Raw genomic sequence first — 6,729 nt, 5'->3', positions numbered from 1 at the left:
GTGGGATATTGTTGCAGCCACCTTTTGAAAATGCAATCAGTCCCAGCTCTATAATGAAACATCTTTTTCCCTTAGTCTTCAATGTAGAATTTTTAATTGCTCTCCAACAACTTTAGGAAAAAAGATTTGGGAAAGGCAGGATTACATTGGTGGTCAGTCAGCTATATATGCATTGTTATATATACACTGGGCCTTGCTATATTTACACTAGTGTTAGTATACAGTGGAGAAGTTGGTGTCCCCAAATAGCTGTTTACTTTTCCTCTGCAGCCCCTAAAGTGCTTAGTCATTTCTTTTGTACTCTAAGACTTCCTCTGTTATTAGCCCTCACTATTTCCTTGGGATCTGCCTAATCCAAAATATTTCTCTGGGCCATACCTGACTCTACCTTCTCAGCTCCCAGCATTTCAATCTCCACTCACCATTTTTTTTTTCACATCAGATGGATAATGTGCTGACATCATAACAAGGTTTGAGGGAAGTTCATCTCACACAATAGCATGAAAATGTAATCAATATGCTTATGAACCATAAAAGGGTCTACACCACTTGCTGTTACCCAGGCATTTACAATGTCTTGTAGAGCTGGGCTGCAATGGCTCATTTCACCAATAGGTGGTAATGTAAAATTTGACTTGGGCCTGTATATTAGGGAGAGTGGGGCGGGATGAGGTTGAGGAGAAAGGAGGGTGGCAGAAGTATCTAACATACTCCTGTGTCTCAGCAGGACATTTTCAAGTTTGAAATTATAATTGTTCTAAAATATCCTTTTTGTTGGGTTTTCGAGTTTGGCAATACTGGCTTCCTTGCAAACAAAGGACGTCAGTGATAGCTGTACTGAATGTACTAGAGAGAATCTTGATAATATAAGATTTCATCCAATATTTCAAATCGTTTTGGAGTCGGTCAACAAACCGTAAAGGATAACCTTGCCAAGGGCACTCTATGAGGCCCTCAAAATGGGTCATGATAAGGCATAAATGAAGTCCCTACTTTCAAGCTGCCAACATGGTAACTTTCAAGAACCTACAAGACTGATCATGTACAATCAGCTTAAATATGGCAACTGCAGGGCTAAGGTGTGGGGCAGTTGATGACCATAATTGCCCTAGCAGTGGGGAGAAGGGGAGGGAATAATGAGGAGGGGGCAGAGTCAGAAAGCCAAAGGGAAACTGGTTGTTGATGCTCATGAGATACAGTTGGGCAAAATGGCAGAGGAAAATGGTGGGGATGGGGTGGAGGGGGAAACAAAGAGTGCAAAGAGTGTTGTAGGAAAAGACAGGCTTGGCTTGAATGGAGAGTGCAGACCCTGATTTTGAATTATAAGATGTTAGTACCGACAGGAATCCCAGAGACCATCCAGCCCAAAACTAGGGCCACCGTCAGTGAGAGGTACACCCACAACAGAATGCACTGCCCTGACTTCCACATGAGGGTTCTCTCCAACTGTTCAGCCAAGATGATGTAACACAGGCAAAGAAAACAGTTATTAGTCAAAATTTCCAAGAAGCGATAACCTCTTTTCTTTTTTCATCGAATCCAATTCAGTTTGTCAATTCCTGGAGTGACCTTGGGGAGGTTGCTCCTCCTCTCTGAGCCTCATTTCTTTATCTTATCAAGGGCTCATTGTATGCTTTGCACATTCTTGGTGCTTTACATGTGTTAACTCATTTAGTCCCCCACTAGAGTCCTATGATGCAACGACAATTATTGCCATCCCCACCTTACAGATGAGGAAACTGAGGCAGAGGTTAGTAACTTGCCCAAGGTCATACTGCTAGTAAGCGATGGAGTCAGTTTCAAACTGGGACTATGTGGCTTCAAGTCTGTGCTCCCAACCACTAGGTAATCCTGCTTCTCAACTGGCAAGGTTGGACTAGATGCCCTCCAAGGTCCCTTCTGGCACAGAAGTGTTAAGGGTCTACCCATTTACTTCCCCTGGAATTAGTCAGGGAGAACCCAGAGTTAAATTCTCTTATGTAGGTACAACAAGAATGACAGGATGTACCCAGTGCCAAAGATACAGGCCAGCCACAGTCCTCTCATTTACTGAAATTTCGAGGTCAATTTCTTCAAGTCCCTAAGAAAATCCTCTCTGAATGGCGGTGTATCCTTCTGCTTTCTGGCACATTTTGCAACTCCAGACATCACGGAAGCAGCCAACAGGCACCATCAGAATCCTGAAAAGAGAGAAAAGTATGTGGGGGGACGGGGGGTGGCGATGATAGAACTTGCCGTTTTTAATCCATCCATCTCTGTTGCTGTTTCTCTTAGTGGCTGTTCTTTTGCATAAAGGGTCTACTTTTCCAAATGTGATTTTTAAACTGCAGCAGAGAGAAAACAAAATAAACACAGAATGGTCGGCTGAGGGCCCGCACTTTCTATTCCCTGGTTACAAAGTAAAATTAGCTAGCTGGTGGCCAGGGCCCGGAGATTTATTTTGGTCTGAAGTCAACCCACAGATTAACAATATTGGCAAGAACTACATAGGAGGGGAAAATATTTTGGACAAGGCTGCATATGTTTGCAGATACATCATCTCCCTCTGTGCAACAGCCAAGGTTACAGAGAATAAGAGTCAGGAGCAGGCTGCCTTGTCTCCCTCCTGTGAGCCATCATTCCCCTCTGCATGATGCCAGCTCATGCAGTTGCACCGTGCTCCAAAGGACCCAGGGAAGGTAGACAGGGAAGCACACACTCCAGATCTGGTAGAAGAGGGATTTGTTCATCTTTTCTTTCCCCCTTTCTTTCAAGGCCCACATTCCATTCCAAGGGTAATTCTCAAGCAACAGCTATTTCCAGATTCTCAAGGACTAGCAGAGGGTAGTGTCAGAAAAAATTATCCCAAATTGGAAATAGGCAAAAGAGATTATTGGGTGTTCTTGCAGTGCAAAGCTGGGCTTGCACTCTTGATTGCCCCTGTAGGGACAGAGGTTAACTTTCACATTTTTGTCCGATACAAATGCAAATAATTTCCAATCCAGCCATCTCATCCTAACATTCTTCTATTAAATTGCCTATAAATACTAGTTCCTCCCATTCTCATGGGTATAAGTTTTAACATCTTACAGGTTTCTTCATTAATTAATGAGCTAAATCAAATCTTTGACATGTGGTCATTTTACATTTGCATGAGAGTCAAGTTTTTTAAACTTTTTGAAAATTCTATTTTAACAAAAGAATGTTTGTGTCTGTTGACAAGACATTTTCTCCTGCCTTCTTGTTATCCCAACTCAAGCCGATAGGCCAATATCCCAAACTCCTCCTGGTGAACTCCAGATACAGACAGCCACAGGCATCCCTGACCCCTTCCTGGGTATGTGACTGCAGAGGAAACCCTAGTCTCTTTGCCCACTCATCTCTGCCTTTCACTGGAGTGCGCTGAGCCTTCAAGGAAGAACTATGGGTAGAGAGAAGTTTCCAGGACACACAGGAGTCACAAACCCTCTTCTCTCTTCTAGATGTTCATGGGATTGGGGAAAGAACGTCATCAATTCTTTGAGGAAATTTTTGCATCCTCAAATTGGGAGTAGTCATTTCCACATTGGATATCTCACAGGGGGGTTTCTAAAGTGCTTCTCAAAGTTTAATGTGTGTATGAGTCACTGAGGGATCTTCTTAAAATGCAGATTTGGATTCAGCAGGTCTAGAGTGGGCCTTTCTAACAGCCCCCTGGGTGATGGTGAAGCTGCTGCTGCTGATCTGCAGACCCTACTTTGAGTAGCAAGGCTCTGAGGCTGATGTGAGAGCCTGCCCTTCAAAACCACAGGGGACAGCATAAATATACTGAGACACCCTCGGGAATTATAATGTACACTTAGGACTCCACTCTCACAAGGCATGGGGCCCAAAAGTCTGAAGAAATACCAGGAACCACCATCTCCTAAGCCTATTGTGTGCCTGGCAGGGTGCCCTAAGCCCATTACATACATGCCTGATCTCACTTCATCTTCACCACCAGCCCATGAGGAAAGAAAAGATCGGAAGTGTGATTTTACCAAAAAGGAAACTGAGGCCCAGAGAGGTGGAGTAAACAGCCCAGCACTAGTCACACAGCAACGCCGACTTTTGGAGCCAGTTCTAGCTGAACTCTAACCACATTACCACACAGCTTCCTCCCTCCACCACAACCTTGCAGGCCTAGGCTCCTTGGTCAAATCTGTAGGGGATTTTGAAAGGGAAAAGGGAGAACTTACCTCCTTTCCATGTGGTCTCCATTCTCCTCGTGATTCCCGGATAATTCCTTCGCTGTCTTTCACTGCAGCTGCCAGAGAGAGGGAGGGAGGAACTTTCTACTAATTTCAGAGTAGACAAATGCTCTTAGAGAATCTACCATTTGCCTAGCTTTGTTACCGGAAAGGGTTCTTGATCTAGACCCCAAGAGAGGGTTCTTGGATCTCGCTCAAGAAAGAATTCGAGGTGAGTCCATAGAGCTAAGTGAAAGCAAGTTTATTAAGAAAGTAGAAGAATAGGCCGGGCGTGGTGGCTCAAGCCTGTAATCCCAGGACTTTGGGAGGCCAAGACGGGCGGATCACGAGGTCAGGAGATCGAGACCATCCTGGCTAACACAGTGAAACCCCGTCTCTACTAAAAAATACAAAAAACTAGCCGGGCGAGGTGGCGGGCCCCTGTAGTCCCAGCTACTCGGGAGGCTGAGGCAGGAGAATGGCGTAAACCCGGGAGGCGGAGCTTGCAGTGAGCTGAGATCCCGCCACTGCCCTCCAACCCGGGCAACAGAGCGAGACTCCGTCTCAAAAAAAAAAAAAAAAGAAAGAAAGTAGAAGAATAAAAGAATGGCTACTCCATAGGCAGAACAGCCCCAGGGCTGCTGGTTGCCCATTTTTATGGTTATTTCTTGATGATATGCTAAACAAGGGGTGGATTATTCATGCCTTCTCTTTTTAGACCATATAGAATAACTTCCTGACGTTGCCATGGCATTTGTAAACTGTCATGGTGCTGGTGGGAGTGTAGCAGTGAGGATGACCAGAGGTCACTCTCGTTGCCATCTTGGTTTTGGTGGGTTTTAGCTGGCTTCTTTGCTGCGACCTGTTTTATCAGCAAGTCCTCATGACCTGTATCTTGTGCTGACCTCCTCTCTCATCCTGTGACTTAGAATGCCTAACCGTCTAGGAATGCAGCCTAGTAGGTTTCAGCCTTATTTCACCCAGCCCCTATTCAACATGGAGTTGCTCTGGTTCAAACGCCTCTGACAGCTTGATCCTTGGTCTTGGAGGGGGATGTGGAAAAATTCAAAGAACCAAAATAGATTCCTGCCCTCAAGGATATTCTACTCCAAAGGAGTATAATATGCATTACTGCAATGCAAATTCAGATCGGTCCTGCCAGGACTTCTGTGTAGGGAATACCTCTCTCCTCTCTGCAGGGCCTGTTTATCAGCAGAACTTTTGGTCTGTAAAGATAACCCCTTCAGAACTTTCTTTTACTGGACTGGGAGTGGGGGGAGGACAAAGCAGATGGTGGATGGGGGCGGGGCTGAGGGGATGAAGGGAGGGGAATGAATGGCAATTAGCGTCTGTTTCAGTTGATGGTGTGTGCTCCCAGGGACCCAGGGACTGGGTGCTCCTTTGCCAAATGTAAATATCAAACCAATAAATGCTAATGTAGCATGAAAAAGTGCTGATTTGGGAGAAAGTTCCAATCATTTAGAGAGCTTGTCGCAGAAAGCACTTAGGTGTTCCAGAGGCAAAGGGAGCTGGGGAAGGAAATAAGAGCCTGGAACTCATAGCTCCTCTCTGGGTCCTGGTACTACCCTGGCCACCTATTCCTGGAAGAGGGAACCGACTAAGAGGGGCGTGGTAGGGGGAGGGTAGGTCCTTGCAGTGCAGTGGGGACAATAAACAAGACAAAACCAGAAAGGTGAGGTCAAATTCATGAACATCTGGCACCAGAAGAGGGAGATAGCAGAGAGGCCTGTTATCAAGTTCTCTGTGAACTTGACACTTGCCTTGATGGGCCTTTGCCCAAGATCCTTGTCGTCCTGACGGTCTGCCTTCAGGGACCTGTTTCTGATTGATGGCTCTGATCTTAGTGTCCCTCCCCTCCACTTTCAGCCCATCATACTACTCACACTCCTAACATACTTCTCTCAGGATCCCCCACCCAAAAACCCAGAGATGCTTGCAACTTCACCTGAAGCCTGCCACACCTGCCCACCTCACAGAGGAGCTCTGCAAATACTTGTGAACTGGATTCAGTAGAAATAGCTCTTAAGGGAGCTGTGAGACTAGAAAGCAGGAAAGTGTGTTGGAGAGAAGACTTGGCTAGGGGTTAGGACCACTGGGTTCCAGGCCCAGCTCTGCCATCTCCTTGGCCTGAGAGAAGATACTCGACCTCTCCGAGCCTTGAGGCCTCAGTGGCTTCATCTGTAGAATGGGGATAATTCCCACTGGGACAATTAAATGAAACAAAGATATATGTTTCATGTGCTTGGTAACCTGCAAATCTAGAGAGTCATTACTGCGTGTTTCTCAGCAGAGTCGGTTGCCTAGGAGACAAGCCGCAGTGGGGACCTCACCCCAGACAGGCTGCAGCCAGACTCCCTGTGTGAATGACATCATGGCCCAAACTCTGCCGGGCCCCAGGCTTTCTGGAGTCTCTTTCTGGTCCCAGGACACTGAGTAAACACCTTAAGCCTCCTTAAACACAGCTGCTTCTAAATATTCAGAGGGAAAACCACTCACCCACCCATCCCACCTCCTCCCCTCT

At 46.1% G+C, this 6,729-nt stretch overlaps 1 non-coding gene across 1 annotated transcript; it reads right to left on the bottom strand.

Annotated features, from left to right (window-relative positions):
- Positions 1-436: 436 nt before the first annotated feature.
- On the bottom strand, positions 437-540 carry LOC123571524 (small nucleolar RNA U13). Its single transcript, XR_006695675.1, has one exon. It is a non-coding gene; the product is annotated as a small nucleolar RNA U13 (small nucleolar RNA).
- Positions 541-6,729: the final 6,189 nt, after the last annotated feature.

This window comes from Macaca fascicularis, chromosome X (assembly GCF_037993035.2).
Source record: "Macaca fascicularis isolate 582-1 chromosome X, T2T-MFA8v1.1".
Classification (NCBI taxonomy): Eukaryota; Metazoa; Chordata; class Mammalia; order Primates; family Cercopithecidae; genus Macaca; species Macaca fascicularis.
This window is presented reverse-complemented; position numbering and strand designations above follow the sequence as displayed.